Raw genomic sequence first — 16,860 nt, forward strand, 5'->3', positions numbered from 1 at the left:
GACAACTGAGTTCAACTCCTGGGTCTGCAGCACAGGACCACCCAAAAACCAGACCATATACCTGAGAGCATTGTCCAAACCCTTCTTGAACTCCAACTGGCTCCATGCCATGGCCACTTCCCTGGGGAGCCTGTTCCAGTGCCCAACCACTCTCTCAGTGAAAAACCTTTTCCTAATATCCAAACTGAACCTTCCCTGATGCAGCTTCATGTTGTTCCCTCGGGTCCTGTCACTATTCAGAGAGGAAATCTACTTTTAATCTACTGTGGTAAAGCAGATGGGTTTCCTTTGAGCCCTGAAGAAGAGATTGCTAATAACCAATTTATTATAGGACAAGCTCACCATGCAGGTGGAAGAGAGAAAACTGCTTTCAGCTTTGTTTTCTGTTGCTGTCACAAACATCTTATTTCTCTGTATACACTGGGGCCCAGCATTCTGCAATGTCTTTATATTTCTTTCTCTTTTCAGTATAAAGTTTAATTTCAGTATAGTCTTACTTTCTACACATTGAACAAATGGAATTCTTATTTTCACTGAAAAAAAAAAAAAAGCAGTGCTAAGAAAGTTAATTAACAGTTTTTAAAATATATACATTACTGCAGAAGACAGCACGTGGCACCAAAACCAAGCTTTCTGAATGCCTTTTAGCAAGGAATGCACTGTGACATTTAAAAAGCAAAGCAAAATACAGATAGAAGCCTCTGTACTAAAGTCTAGTGCTATGTGCACTATGGCATAACAATTTCAGCACTAAAAAAAAAAACAACTTACAAATGTCTCTACATACAGATAGGGGTTTATGAACCAAAAAATAGATGTCAGAGTTCACTTTTTGACTTGAAACTACCAGAGACAAGTACAGCAAGCAGATATGCAACAGCAAGACCAATGAAAGAAGATTCAATGAAAAGTAAAAATAATTCTGCAATGAAAAGTTACAGAATATATTTCCCGATGGGCAGGTTTTGTCATAATTGCCCTCAGATATTGCTTGATGCAAAAATGAATCTGATGGGAATCTTTCTTTTTTCAGCCACTGCATCAGGACATGAGAGATTTTAAATTCACTCTGAAACTGTGAATGTTTTCACTGGCTATGAAAATGAACACTACTTTTTTTTTTTTTCTTCCACTTCTTTAAATTCTTCTAAGCCCTCCTTTTTTTCTTTTTGGCAACATTCATGGTTTAAAAACATTTCTTAATCTACATTCATTGTGTTGCCTTTTACTTTCATAGAATGCTGTCTTCTCCTTACATTTTGAAAAATTATGGAAAAAAATGTAAATCATTTCTCCACTTATTATTTTAGGTACCCACCAGCTAGTTCTGGAATGTACTCTGCATCTAGCCTGGAAAATAAGCTACCTCTCTGACCTCAAAACAGGGGTGAAAACCCTTCTACACGCAGGAGGAATTTTTTCAATTAACTTCATAGGAGTTTAACAAAAAAAATAAAAAAATATCATTCCACATTCACAACTGAAATAATATATTCATTTTACACAATGCCAAAGCATGGAAGAGTCTTCCTATCACTAATAGTTCTGGTCACCTGCTTCTGAAACCTCCTACTTAAGATATAGACACCATAAGAGACAACGATCTGATTAAAATGCACTATTTTAGGGGATTCCATGCTTCTGATAAGACACCGAAATGTTTTGGAGAGCATGCTGTAGGACCTATAGCAAGTAATTCTCTGGCTGTGTGAGTAGGTGTGTGTTTATTTGTGTTCAGACTCAAAATGAAAACCCTGTATTTCCCACAGAACTGCATCTTTGACAGAAATAAAATATCTTGATGGATCTGAAAAATTATGTTTCAATGAATAAGCATATTTCTTTTGTGTTGTTTGTTTTTTTGTGGTGGCTGTTTTTTTTTTTTGGTGTATTTTTTTTTTTAATCTCTATGGATTTTTTTTTTTCAAAACAAATGCAATTTGAAATAAAAAAGGCATTTCAAAATAAAACAGCCTGAGCTTTCCAAGAGGATTAGAGTAAACTTAATTTCCAGCTTCTTCAGAAACCAAATTTTAGAAGATCAATCCTTTCCATAGGATGATGTTAATTTAAATAAAAAGATTTTAATTGACAAACATTTCACTGAAGGAAAATAAACATGATTAATTCCTATTTTCATAAATAATCCTCATTCCAGTTCTTATGCACCAAGTATTCTATTTATTTACAGATATTTTTTTTTTTACCTGAGATAACTATACACAAAGAATATACATGAAGAAAGGGTTTCTGAAGGTTCCCCCTTCAACCGGTAAGAATTCACTTAGAACTCAACAAAGGGTATTAAATATTAAAATTATTTATTTCCATTGTACATTACCTTGTATTCATCAACAGAGAATTTCTGTTTCCTTCATATAGATTTGTTAAGTTTCTGCACACTGAGTTTGGTAATTTCAGATTTCCTACTATCTTTACTACTTTCTTGATCATCCCTTTTTTCTAGATCATTGATTTAATATATTCAATGCTGATTCAATGCACAGTAGTTTTGCTGTGATTTTTTTTTTTAATATTCATAAGGAAAATAAGATAAATAAAGTTCTTAAAATTAAGAGGAAGCATTTTGTATTCTCTCTCAACAGTTCCATTGCCCCAGACTGGAAAAGAGAAGAAAATTAAATGAATAGTTTAGATTCCTGCTGATAACCCACATGTCAGATCTGCGGAACCTACCAGAGCAACCACAGAATTAAAGTGAACAACAGTTGTGCAAGATCATTTGTTATGTTGCACAATGGCAGACAGAGAAGTAAACAACCACTGCCTTTCCAATGTATTGTCAGCAATGCATAAAGTGTCCTGAGAGGACACTAATCAGGAGTGACAATTTCTGGAATAAATTTCCAAAATGTGGCATGCTCTGCCAGAAAAAAAAAAAAATAATAATAATAATAAAAAAATAATAATAATCAGTGTTTTTGTCCCATCAGATCCCCTATTAGCATCAGTGTATTTATGCAAAGAGACTGTCTCCCCACAGGCTGGAGAAGAGCCACAGCTTCCACCAGCAGCTATAGCCCCTCACATCAGCATTTCTACGATCATCTCAGTTTGCACCACCAGCCACAATCAGTGAGGACACCACAGATCAGATCATCAAGGCACATCCTCCTGCTCAAGAGAAAATGCCACAAGAGCTGTTGGTGTGTGAAACACAGAACTCAATACCAGATGGGCGCCTTGACTGTACCTCATCTACAACTTCCATTTTGACAAGTCTGTGTGTGTGGGTCAGGAGAAGACAGACACCAGTCTGAGGCTTTCAGGACTTTTCAATTTTTTCTCAATTCTACACACTTGAGGCTTTAGTTATTCATCTGACATACTGCTGCTCTCCTTGCCATGAATGAGCCAAGACAAAGAGAGCTGGGCAATCACCATCAACATGAAATTAAACAATAGCAATTGCAGATTCTGCTCCTGTGAAGGGGCAGCCCTGGCTGTATGTACACACTGGGGCGACGAGAGGCTGGGGAACAGCCCCACAGAGAGGAATCTGGGGGTTCTGGTCAACATCAAGTTGAATATGGGTCAGCAGTGTGCCCTGGCAGCCAAAAGGGCCAACCATACCCTGGGGTGCCGCAAGCACAGTGTTGCTAGCTGGCCAAGAGAAAGGATTGTCCTGCTCTGCTCTGCACTGGTGCAGCCTCACCTTGAACACTCTGTGCAGCTTTGGGCACTATAATATAAGAAGGACAAAAATCTATTAGAGAGTGTCCAGAGGAGGGCTACAAAGATGGTGAAGGGTCTGGAGGGTATGAGGAGCGGCTGAGGTTCCTTGGTTTGTTCAGACCAGAGTATAGCAGGCTGAGGGGAGGCCTCATGGCGGCCTGCAGCTCCCTCACGAGGGGAGCGGAGGGGCAGGTGCTGAGCTCTGCTCTCTGGGGACAGCGACAGGACCCGAGGGAACAGCATGGAGCTGGGACAGGGGAGGGCCAGGCTGGGGGTTAGGGAAAGGGTCTGCACCCAGAGGTGGTCAGGCACTGGGACAGGCTCCAGAGGGCAGTGGTCATGGCACCGAACCTGCCAGAGTTTGAAGCAGCATTTGTACAATGCTCTCAGACATATGGTCTGATTTTTGTGTGGTTCTGTGTGGAGCCAGGAACTGGGCTTGATGATCCTTGTGGTCCCTTTCAACTTGGGATATTCTATTATTCTCTGAAAAAAATCTACAAGCACATGAGAAGTTTAGACTCCAGAATGACAAAGGGCAGCCTGGGTGAGAGTCATGAAGAAGGCAGCAATGCTCAGGCCTTATTGGCTCACTGTCCCCCTCAAGAGCCTGCATAGCTTACTGTGGTTCTAATAGCAGTTGTAGATACAGGTCTTTATGGTGCAATTCTCTTCAAAAAGCTGTTGATGTGCTTACTACCAGATATACTTCACCCCTTTGAGGATCGAATTCCAACTAACCTTCTCTCCCTGAACAGAAAAGGTCGTTAAGATACAAATGCAATGCTCACAATTAATAATGTTGTTTGCAAAGAACTGGTGAATATTGGAAATTTCCTCCACCAAAATGTTGTCTTTTCTTTTTTTTTTTTTTTTTTCCTTAACGTACACCATTACATCTGCAACTACTGGAGGCATACGTATTTCTTTTAGAGAAGCTGTGTGTTCCCATAAAAGCACCCACACAAAGAACTAAATTACTCCTCCAAACAAAGGGTACTGCGTATTTGAACCACTGCAGAGGTGTGCCTAAGCTGCATCTGAACAAGCTCTCTCAGGAAAGGATGGCTGAGACAGGATGGTGCTCTGCTAGGGCGAAAAAGACCCTAGCAAAAAGGAGCAGATCCCAGTGATGTCCTCTTGTAGGTGGACATCATGCTAAAGCAGTTACAGTGTGTCTACTATCCAAGATGAGTCATGGGCCTTTGCAACCTCAAAGCTCAAATGCATTTCCCCAAATATGCTACATTTTTTCCAAATACACCCTTCATTCCCTAACTACGTCTTACCATTAAAATCCTTTGGTATATTTAAGGTGAAGCAGTGCTAACAGCTGCTTCACCATTCTTTCACTTGCGGTAGTGCAGCTACCAGCCCTAAGTCCAAAGTGGGAAAATCATACTGAGAAAGGTGATCTTGTGAAGCCAACAACCAGAACATTCTGGAAATGTGAATGACAAAAGTGACCGCCTCCTGCAAAACAAAAATCATTATGCCCCACATTGCAGGAAACCTATAAACAAGTGGAAAGGGCACCTGGAGAAGAGGGATAAGGCTCAGGATGTCCATAGTCTATGCCATATCTTGACAGTAAATAAGAGTGGATATACCTCGCAAAGTGACAGACATCTACAGTGTAAAGAAGTCTTCCTCAGCAATTTGTTCGGGTTCTCTTTTAGACAGTGGAGAAAAAGCTTGTGTGTGATCTTTCTCTGCTAAAGTAGGCACTTAAAAGCTTATGTTTAATGCCTTAAAAATAGCTGCTCCTCTGCCCTGTCCAAAAAGAGAAGGCTGGAATCTACTTTAGATGAAGTTGACCCCATCACAGATAACCGACGCAAAACAAATTAAATTCCACCCATGACTAGGATCTTGTATAAAAAGTAAACACACATGGGTCTCCATCTTCCCATACATGGGCTAGCAATAGCATTTCTTCATGGAGATCTTTACATAAGAAGGTAAGGGGAAGATGAGACTCTGTACAAGCTTCTCAGTAAGGTGGGAGAGCTGACTTCACTGCAGTTCAAAATGTTCCCAGATGGTATGACTGGTCCTCAAACATGAGGGGGTGGGAAGAACCATGTCATTCATTCCCACTCCAGTGGTCTTGGCTGCACAAACTAACGTCTCACAGAATGACTTGGAGTCAATATACACCTCATTTTCCACCTACGCAACCACTGCACTAGGTATTCTTGCCCAAAGCAAGTCCACCACAGTGAAAGTGCATGGAGCTGCAATGCCTCCAGGTCGTTCAACACCAAGTGTGGGATGAAGGCAGAAAAGAGGACCACTGATAATGAGACCATCATTATTATCACAAATGAACCATGTCTGAATAATGACCTCCATTTATAAAATGTAACATAATGGAAACTGCTTGTAACCAAGATTCACTCCACCACTCACACTATAGCTAGTGGTATATGCTGATTTTAGATTGTGTGTCTGTCTTAAGACTAAGAAATACTGTTCTTTCTAGCCAGAATAGGCTACAGGGATTCTGCTGCCAACCATAACATATAAAAGAACCTATAAAATTACAGTCACACACTAAGGCATATGTCTCACATTTAACTTAATGTTTATCTTGTCAGCAAATCCAGCTAGGACATGCCAACATTTTGTTTCATTCATGCTGTCTTCAAAATCATCTGTTTTAGGGAGAAAAAGAAGGGGAGAGAAAAGAAAGTGCAAGAGAATTATCATAATATAAAAAAAAAAAAAAAAAAAACAAACAATAAAATTTGAGTTAATCTCACAGTTAAGACTCAAAACTGAAAGAGCATTGTGCAAAAGACTCAGGCAGTAACAGCATTCCCCTTTTCTCCTCTCCCATGAACTAAAGTCGTCATCCTTGATTTTTTTATGGAAAATGAGCAATCATTCTAAAATTTGCCCTCTTCACATCTCCAATAGGAAGTGGACTCCTTGACTTCTGCTAAACCTTATTTTGCTAAAAGATCTTATTATTGTCACTGCTGAGGAAGTCACCTTGACATGCTGTAGACCTGGCATCAGCCACTCCTGAAGAACACATTCGTAACAAAAATCAATTGTAACGCAGATGGAAGCAAAGGAGCAAAATGACAGCTACCCCTTTGGAAAATATCTAAAATTTCTGCATTAATAAAAGCATTTCCTTACATAAAACACAGCTTACAAAACTAAATAATTCATCACAATGAATTATTTAGAGAGATGTGGACTGAGTATGTTTACAAGTCCCAAGCTGTTTTACAAAAGGGAAACATTTATATAATTGGTCCTCAAACTCTTTCTTAAATGTGCTTACAATGAGAGGTTTCTGATTATCAGTGGCACTGCTCCTGAAAGCAAAGATTTTTTAAACTGAGCTTTTGGTGGCAAGAAGGGATAAGAGGGAAACAACTAAGTAAGGTGATTATTTTCTAAAATAATCTTATCTTAGTAATTGGTGATTATTGCTGCCCAATGGATGATTCTTCCAAAAGCCATCCTTCAAACCTTATCTCAGGTGTGGTAAAAGGTCTCCAAACCAGACATAATTAAATCATTGACCTGAGGCACTGTCTCCCCAAAGAGTCATCTGCCATGTGAAGAAGCAGGACAAGCTAAACCCATTGCACTATAAACATCAGCACTTTCCCCCTGGCAAAGCATATTCCACAAGTCCCCAGAGGAAGCCATTTATGCCTAGGAATAAGACTGCCCATGACAGCCCAAGGATGCTTTTGATAAGTTCGTCCTCACCTCTGTCACACTCTGCTTGGCACTCTCCTGTCAGAGTGTTTGCCACAGCTTCCTCTGAGTATCTCCATGGTCAGAAGTCTTCATGGAAATGGTCTTTGCATGTACTCTCAGATCTCTTCCCTCCCTGAATATGATCTCTTCCTGAAAGCTCCTGCTGACCCTAGTGCTGACAATTCAAAAGCTTTTACAGGCTCTGGGTGCTCTTTTCAATATAGATGAGTAAAAAGCTGGGCTGAAAAAAAGCCCACAGAGAGAGGGTCTGAACCCATAGCTGACCCTGATTTCAGCAGAAAATTGGAGTAGAGACTTCCTGAGGTTCCTTACAGCCTGAGTTATATGATGAATGAGCAAAAATGTCTTTTGCTATTCAGTTCATCAAAGAGTAAGTAGAATAGCACACCCAGAAAGAAGCTAAGACTGGCCAAGGAGGACAGGCAAGCAAGCTTGTCATTCCTGGTGCTCCCTTTATCCAGAGTAACCTCAGACCATAGAAGTCCACTGAAGAGGCACCTATTGCAGAAAAAATAACCTCTGTGCTCTTCCTGCCCTGACTACAGCCAATCCCCCTGACACCAAGAAGTCTTAGATGAGACACAAGGAAGAATCACATCCTCAGACTTTCTGGTTATAATACATCACAGAAGGAAAATAGGTAGAAGAAAAGCTCAGGTGCATCAAGGAAAGGGCTTACCTTTAGGTTGAATCTTTTAAAAAGTTCTGTTAGCTACACTTCTCCAAAGAACATACTGCCATTTGCTGCTCCGAGGCAAGCACCTGTACTTATATAGTAAGCAGACACCTGACTTTGGGAAGGAAAGCAAGGCACGAGTGCTAATACAGCCACAGGTACTCCTCCCACCTGCAGGTGTGGTGAGCAAACTAGCCACAGTCATATCCTTCTGCACTCCTAACCCAACCACAGTTGTCTCTATCTCAAACCAGTGAAAGATTCCCACCACAGCCAGGGATTTATTATCCATATTGCAGGAATTTCAATCAGAGCATTCAGCCCTTGCTTCTCGCCTTCATTCCTTTAGGCCTACATTGCTTTTGTGTCCTTTGTCCAGGGACAATGCCTCATCATGTGTGCCCAACACAATTAATTTTCTCTTTTCATCGAGCACCCTTCTTCCTCTACACTGTGTGCCCCATCTTTGATCTACTGTCTGACAATGCAGTAGATACTCCGCGTTGCATGGCTGATTCTGGCATTAGATGTGTCCTAATTAAATCTAACTAACCTATTTCAGGGTCTCCCATCACTACTGCATCTGAGCCACTCTTAGCTTATTGGCATGGAGACTTCAAAGTTCATAGCAGAAAAACATGTACACGCTAAATCAAATTTCACCCTCGTAAAGCCCAAGTTGACAGGCTGGGTAAGCTCTAAGAGGCTGCAGAGAAAAGTGTATAAATCTCTTTGAGCACCAGCAACCTTTAAATAGTGAAAACTCCAAGGCTCCTAATTCAGCAGGGATCATGACATCTGATGTTTATCCCAAAGCATGAGAGTGGAGCAGAGGAACAGAGTAGTCAAGGTTATACCCCTATCCCTGCTGCAGGTCACTCCACCCTCATTGGGTACTACCCTGATCAGGTAGTCCTACCCTAGGACAAACTGGTTTCTGAAGTCACCCTACATAGCTTGTTTATGGCTCTGGATAATGGTTAACTTGCTGAGGATACTAATTAACTTTCTACAGCAGGCCTAGCACTCATCTGAGGTGGAGCTTGGCGGTCACGCGTGTGGGTCACCATAGAGGACTGCTGATCTAGCAGCTGCCGAAAATAAAGGAAAGCGATTTCTCCCTGCTGCCAGAGCCCAATGTGTGTTCAGCATGTGCTGCTGTAGGCAAGAGTTATGCTGTTGGGTATTTTTAGTTCATCTAGCAGCAACTATTTCTGCATTCCAATTTCTGATGCCGAGTTATCCCACCTTCTGTTTCTCGATTAGGGTATTATTATTAGCTACGCAAAACTGATGAGCTTCTCGGCGAGGCAAGTTTAATAAAGCATTAATGTCACCCACTACCAACGCAAGTCACCTAAAGAAAACAAGGCTTCATTTACAGTGCTACTAAAAATTAGCAGGAGTCTGCTGATCATTTCTCACTAGCTTTTCTTTCTTCTTTGATGATGTTTCTTCCCTCCACAGACAAAAGGACTGATGCAATCTAAAATCTCCTCCCAAGGATCCTACCATGAAAGATCATATCCAAGTGTTTTTAACATAACATTGAGTTGCTGTTCCTTCTCCTTTTGGGCCAATATACAGATGTTTACTTCTTGCAAAAAAATAGAAAAAAGGAAAGAGTAGCCTTCCTGAAATGACTTCTCTCTACCTTGTCCCTCTTCTGCCTCCTAGTGGCCCTGACTTTGCTGCTCAGTTCCCCACACAAAGGTGAGGAACATTCTGGTGGTCGTGACATTGCTGGCTAAAACTGGATCATGACTTTGATCCGTCCAGAAAAGCCAACAAAAAACCTTTCCACTGATGGGGTTCAGGCTTCCACACCTTCCTCAAACAACAATCTCTTTGCACCCTTGTGCATTATCTTTTCTCCTGAAAAGCCTTTTGTGCATGAAGATGAATCTTGCTGTTTCTGAGGTCAGTGGCAAGCATCCTCTTGACTGCAGCAGTGAAAGGACTGGCTGTCTATAGAGCAAAGCACGCTAGAACCTAACACAATGCAACTTTATTTTCTGTAACATCTACCCTGGCCAGCTGTACCCTCACACAGCTCAGCTTAAACACAGCTGCAAAGGGAGAGGGAAACAGAGAGAAAACAATGAGGAGACATGGACGGAAAAGAGATGTCTTCAGCTGAGATTTTAAACCAAGACAGGCAGGCAAAGAAAATAAATAGGACTGCACTGCTGCATGGCACAGAATAGATTTAAGCAATGTGGTGTAGTCTATAAACACCTGTAAGAAGTCCCTTGCAGCAGCAGATCCTGCTCTGCTCTAATGAAATCCATCTACATTGTCCCATGGAGTTCCTCATGCTTTAAGGTGTGGGATAGTCGGGGTCCTAGTAGAACGTAGGAGCTATTGCGGACGTAAGCCGGTACCTGATGAACTCCACTACTCAATCATGCAGCGGGTGGGCAGCTGACACAGTTTCCAGCAGCTTGCAAGCCTCTGTCTTGGGCTCAAAACCTGTAGCTCAGAGGGTTAAATCTCTGCAGAAACAAAATTATCAGCCAGAACACAAATTTTCTTAGATCACACAAATCCAGAATAGGATTAGTCAAAGGGATCTGATTTTCCAAATTCTTGTGTTGACCCACGCTTCCCCATCTAGAGCAAAAGGGAAGTTTCCTTACGTAGACAAAATCATTTCACCATGATCTCATGCAGACACCCTCAAAGCTGATTTTCACAAGTCAAGGGCATTTTTTAGTTAGATCAGGAGGTTACACCATCCACATGCATCCTCTGCCCTCAATAAAGTCAAGACACAGCCACTGAGAAGCAACATAGGATAAGAGTGAAAAGAAGGACATAATATAATAGGAATGGAGATTTTCATATTGAGAAAAACCCACTTGTAGAAAATTCAGTGAGGAAAATACCGGCCCTTTTGCTCTCTTTTTGAAATCATTTTCAGAAAAGAGGCTTCCTTTTCCTACTGTTCAATCTTCGAAACACAGTGTTTTTGGCAGTAGGGGCTGATAAATTGACACAGACGCAAACAATGTTTCACTCAAGGTATATCCTCCAAGTAATACTCATGTTCTTTTATGCCATAAGAAACTAATGGTACACTGCTTTCTAGCCTCGGAAATAAATTCAATGTTAGCGACATGTTAGAAGCTAAAATTACACGTTAAAAGATTCTGAGGGTGCCAGATTCTTTCCCAATCACACAGATCTGGGTGGAAATAAAACAGGAAAGATTTGTTTGCCCAACTAACTGGACAAAGAAAGAGCCTGCTGCTCCCCATGCTGCTAAGTGATGGCAGCAGATGAGTGGTCCCTCCCAAACCAAGTTACATTAAGAAAGCCCCACTTGTCATTGTGCTGCATGCTGTGAATCCTCGAATGCCACACTTTTACCAGGAAGACAGAATTTGAAATTTCCATGCAAAAGAGAGAGACACCGACTTCTTGAAGCACCACTGCTGTGTTTTATCATTAGAGGTCTGTAGTGTAAATATTAACATCTGCAATTCCTCCTTTGAAGTCCCATATGATGTGTAAGGTCTAGCCTATCCATGACAATACCACATAGCTAAGAAAAAGAACAAATTGAAAATAAGATAAATATATCTACTGGAAACTGATCAGAAAGTACAAAAGCAAAAAATTTGTAAATTCATATACCAGTATAAGGTCAAAATAGTGCTTAGACAGTCTTACATGTATGATCCTAAGAATGAGAAAACAGATACCACATCAATTACACATCAGAAATGTGCATCTACCTATAGTGCCTCAACTGCAGTAAGACAAGTAAATGGTGCGGCTCCCTCTGTGTCCATGGAAGATGAGCTTCATTTTTTCTGTGGAATCAGCTGAACCAGAATCATTCTTTATGTGATGCAGCCACACAAACCGCTTGTTTCAGTACTGAAACATAACCACATCTGAGGGATGGGTGCTCCAGTCCCAAAGATATCACACCAAGGCACGTCTGATCTGGGGAGAGAAGTGACATCAGATTTCTGGAAGGTCTGTGGGTGGACTGGAGAGAGCATCCCCCTCTGCAAGGGATTCTCTGCTGATTCGCGTCAACACATGGATGTCAGCAGCATCTTAGCAAAGAAAAGGAATTCTCCCTTTTTACACTTTGTTGGGATGCTCCATCTGCTGCAGTCAGACAGGGGAAAAGTAAAACTGCTGAATAACAGCATCCTTAACATTGCAGGCACTAATAATAGGATTAGAGAGAGAATAAAATTATATCTTTTTGGATTTAGATTTGGAAGAAACCAATTTATGACTCACTCGCCTGACAAGTTGAGATCAGGCGTGCCGTGGTGTTGACCTTCTGAAACAGGACTCCGATCAGCCCAGCAGTCACCAACCACTGCGGGTTGTTTCAGCCCATTACCTCCTGGAGCAGTGTTAGCAAAGGTCATGCTGCATCACAGGCCCTTCTTCCCTTGCAGCATGTCAGGAGCTGCCAGTGTGCAAGGACGGGAACTGGATACAGGGGAGATCAGAAGAAATGCAGTGAGACACTTGTGCTAATCATGCCTTTGGACACACTTTTCTCAGTTCCTTCTAGTTGTGCTGCTGGGAAGCATGGGCTCACAGACTGTCTCACCAAGCTGGGGGGAAGGTCTTAACCCGTCTTCAAGGAAGATGATGGACCCCAGGAGATGCTGAGCAGAGGCTAAGAGCTTACACTTCCTGAGCCAATAAATGAGAAAGGAGTTACAACCTTTTCAAGTGAAGTTATGGAATATAACAGAACATAATAGAACAGAATAACATAGTTCAGTTGGAAGGGACCTACAAAGATCATCAACTCCAACTGCTTGACCACTTCAAGGATAACCAAAAGTCTGGTGTCTGCTACATGGACAGTAAGATCCAGGTACAATTTGAACTTAAGAACCTGCCAATACCAGAATGATCACCCAAAAAGGTGTGTGGTGACAAAAAAAAAAAAAAAAAGAAAAAAAAAAAAGTTTTTCCCTTATCAAACCACAGCTCCAGCTAATTTCAAGGGAACCAAGCAGATACGGAGTGTCCAATCTTTGATGAAAAGATCTCATCCTCCCCTTACTCACTGGGAAAACTTTTATTTTCCATGGTTACATGTCTACCTCATTAAGCAGCAGATCTAGCCAATCTCCATATAGTGTAAAGGCAGAGAATTACAATATTGAAACAAGGAGAATCACAAAGTATGATTACTGAGTGGAGTAATAAAAGGCAGTTTACGCATAGCCTCAAAATACAATGAATAGCGTTGTCAAACTAAATGCAAGGTACAACATTGATCATCAAATCTTCTCTTGCCTCGGGTTACTACATGGTAGGATCTGGAAAACGGCAGCTTCCTTATTAAAAAAAAAAAAAAAAAAAAAAAAAAAAAGCCTTGGCTGCAGCATTTCAGAGATGCCTGTTTCAACCTGTTGGCAAATGCTGACTTCAGAACAGCAACTATTGTACAAGTCTTCTTTTGTTCTGAGCTCCAAGAGACACAGCGGGTGACTAATGCAAATAAGGATCTGGATTTTAAAAGATACTTAATAATATCATTAGATAGAAAAATAGTTTTTTTTTCCCTTAGAAATGCGCTAGTGAGCAACACTAAGTGGGCATCAAGAGACCAGCTGTTAACAGCTGTGCACAAATCAATAGAAAAACTGTTCTCTTCCATTACTATAGAAATAAAATATAATAGAACAAGCCATAAGGTAAAATAAAATCAAAATTAAAATAATCCCTCTTAAGCTTTCCAGTTTAAACAAAGGGAAGAGGTGTAGAGGTGAGGGACACTAATCAATAAAAATTGGTTATTTGAGGTGGGAAAAATCTTTGCTGTTTACATTGATATCAGATACAATGCCCTGACTTTCCAAAAACACACAGCACTTCACAGTGCTTTTTCTACAGAGGAGTTTTATAACAAAACAGTGTTTATGAAAAAATGTACATCTCCTGCCTTTTCCAGAGCCATTTCTAGGAGAAGTTTTGCAGTGTAACACTACAGAAGCCCTTTGACCTTCAGTCATTTGCTTGTGCTTGTGAGAGATAGAGATGATCACGGCTCCATGCCATACTGAGGTGCACTTTAGATCTCTGCAACATGTATAAACAGCATTTTAATCCTGTCTCTGATGTCTTCATGCCCAAAACATGATGAGGTTTGTGCTCTTTTTAGAGTCAATTTCATAGGTATTTTTATTCCCTGTTATTACCCAGAAGAAGTTTCAAAACTGAAACATTCTCTGATTTGAAGCAGACACCAAATCTCATACAGAAATACCCTGTAACGTGACTAGATTAGTCCAATGTCCTGATGACTGTAGTCTTACGGTGCCTCTGTTTAAATAGCACAAGGATACAAAATCATCCCCTTTGGTTAAACTTCATGTCCATGAGCACCGTTATTAACAAGGGTCAAATGGCCCTTTGCAGACCTGTAGTGATGATAAGGTCAGGTTCTTAAGGAAATTATTTTGCAAATCATAGCACTGATTCCAAAAACTTGCTTCTGTTTTCTTTTTCTGTCCCTCATCCCATCAACTTTACTTGCAATGGGACATTGGTCCCAGGTGATTTTTACAACATTTCTGCATAAGAACCAGGCATAAGGTCCTGCCTACACAAATTCCTTGCTCTCCTGTAGCTTGCAGGAGGAAGATGTTTATGATCAGATAGAAAAGGTGGGCCCAATTCTGTGTTTTTTTCTGTTCTATACCTCTTTGGGAAATCACAGGTTATCTTCCAGCTCCAGCTGATTTTAGGGGGATCTGCAAGCAAGTAGCAAAACACAGGACTGGGACAAAAAACAAAAAAAGCCCTGTGATTTTCTAATCAGGTTTCACATAAAAGACAGATGCCCCTTGACTGTGTTGCTTGGCATTGGGTCATATCAAGACTGTCCCTACAGTATAAATAGGAAGTAAAGTTATGACTGTATCATACGCTCAAAAGCCTTCTGTTAAAATGGTTATCATCATTAAAGCTAGGGGCACTTCCAGCCATGCAGACAAGGATTATTTGGGGAGGACAGGGGAAGATAAGGACACCAGACAGGGAGAGCAGGGGGTTAGAGAAGGAGACAGAGACAGCAGCAGCAGCTCTCATTCTCTTTACAGCTGACCAAAAGAGAAAAAAAAAAAAATATATATATATATATATAATAGTAAGAAATATATACATATAATACTTGTTACACGGAAGTGAAAAGAGCTCTCTGCAGTCATTACATAGCAAACACTTACAGCTTGGTTTAAAGTTGCTTCTTATTCTCTCCCCCTTCACGCTCTCCAGACATGTACACACTCATCCACAGATATTTGCCTGCACAAGGACACTCCACAGCTTTGGATCCTTTCTGTTTTTAAAATGAAAAGGACTGTCCCCGTATGCCTTTGGATTAGAGCTATTATTCCTACCTTTTAAAATGCATTCAATATGTGCTTTCTCATACACAGATGAAGTGAGCATCACTTACTGCTTGGCCATCACACCCACGTCTTTAAGAAGATACATTTTTTCTTCTGCTTAGAAAGTGTAAGGTTTAAGAGATATTTCTGCAAATATATATATGTGCATATATATATATTTACAGATATGATTGCATTGTTATTGCAATGACTTAGTCTGGCTTTGAAGCACTTAAGGTAAACGTGCCAGTTCTGGACTAACGGTGAGGTTGCTAGTCTTGGCTATTCATACACCTCTCTGGTTTACAGCTCTCTGCTGGATATGATGAGAGAGATTTATTTGTGGAGTGGGCAGAGACAGAAGTGCGTTGTCGCATTAAATTTTTTTTAAAAGGGTTATTAATTACCATGTCAACCTTTGCTGTGCTGCTGCTGCCCACTTTTATTTCGGAAGCACAGCCGTTCGGCACTCTTATCACATCAGGTTCCCCAATCACCCCGTTTTCAAACAACCTCTTAAAATATTATTTATTATTCCTTATACATCAGGATGGAGGAGACAGAGAGGGACAGTATGGCAGAGACGGGAACCACGAGCCAGAAAACATGCTTGCCTTGAATTGTCATCACCCTGCTGTTGGAAGGGGAGAGCCGGAAAAACTAGCAACAAACACTCGCACGCAAACACACGCCAGGCACACACCACAGCGATCACGGGGACTTTGCGAGCAGCCCCGTGGCTCTTACCTGGGTTGTCTGGGATCCCTCTGCAGTGCACCTCCCTCAGCTCCCTTTCCCCTATTCCTGCCCCCGTTGGGGAGCAGCGGGGCCAGTGCCGGTGCTGTGGCGGGGTGACGGTGCAGGTAGGGGACGGCAGGCGGCTGGCTGCAGCCTTGGCTGCCGGGCTCTGGCTCCTGCCAGGGCTGCTGCTGCTGCTGCTCCTGATGATGCTGAGGAGGAGGAGAGCGAGTGAGGAGGAGGAGGAGGATGCTGGCGGTGATGCTGTTGCTATGGTTACCCAACTCGGCGGCGCGGAGCTGCTCGGCGCAACAGCTGCCCCAGCACCCAGATCTCCTCCTCGGCACCCACCAAAGGGCCCTGGGTGGACGGGAACAGGGGGGGGGACACCCCAAAGCCCTTCCAGAGGGAGGATGGAGGTCGCTCACTCTTTGGAGCTCGGGGAAAACATGCAGCAATGTCTCTAAAATGTTTGCATGGAAATAAAGTCCCTGCACGCTCCTGGGTGAAAAGCTGGCTGCCCTGTGAAGGTCGAACACCAGCTTCTGCGAGGCCAGGGTTTTATTTTCGGGGCTGCTCTGCATTTCTGTTAGGAAGGGGAGAAAACAGCAAAGCAGA

At 41.7% G+C, this 16,860-nt stretch overlaps 1 protein-coding gene across 2 annotated transcripts in view; it reads right to left on the reverse strand.

Moving 5' to 3' along the window:
* FAM135B (family with sequence similarity 135 member B) overlaps nt 1-16,349 on the reverse strand; it is a 208,658-nt gene extending 192,309 nt beyond the window's left edge. For both annotated transcript variants that reach the window (XM_032182514.1, XM_032182511.1), the window contains exon 1: nt 16,252-16,349. The gene's annotated coding sequence lies outside the window, so the exon portion shown is untranslated. The remainder of the gene's footprint in view (nt 1-16,251) is intronic.
* Between the last annotated feature and the right edge of the window lie 511 nt (nt 16,350-16,860).

The sequence above is a fragment of the Aythya fuligula genome, chromosome 2, assembly GCF_009819795.1.
Source record: "Aythya fuligula isolate bAytFul2 chromosome 2, bAytFul2.pri, whole genome shotgun sequence".
In the NCBI taxonomy this organism is placed as follows: domain Eukaryota; kingdom Metazoa; phylum Chordata; class Aves; order Anseriformes; family Anatidae; genus Aythya; species Aythya fuligula.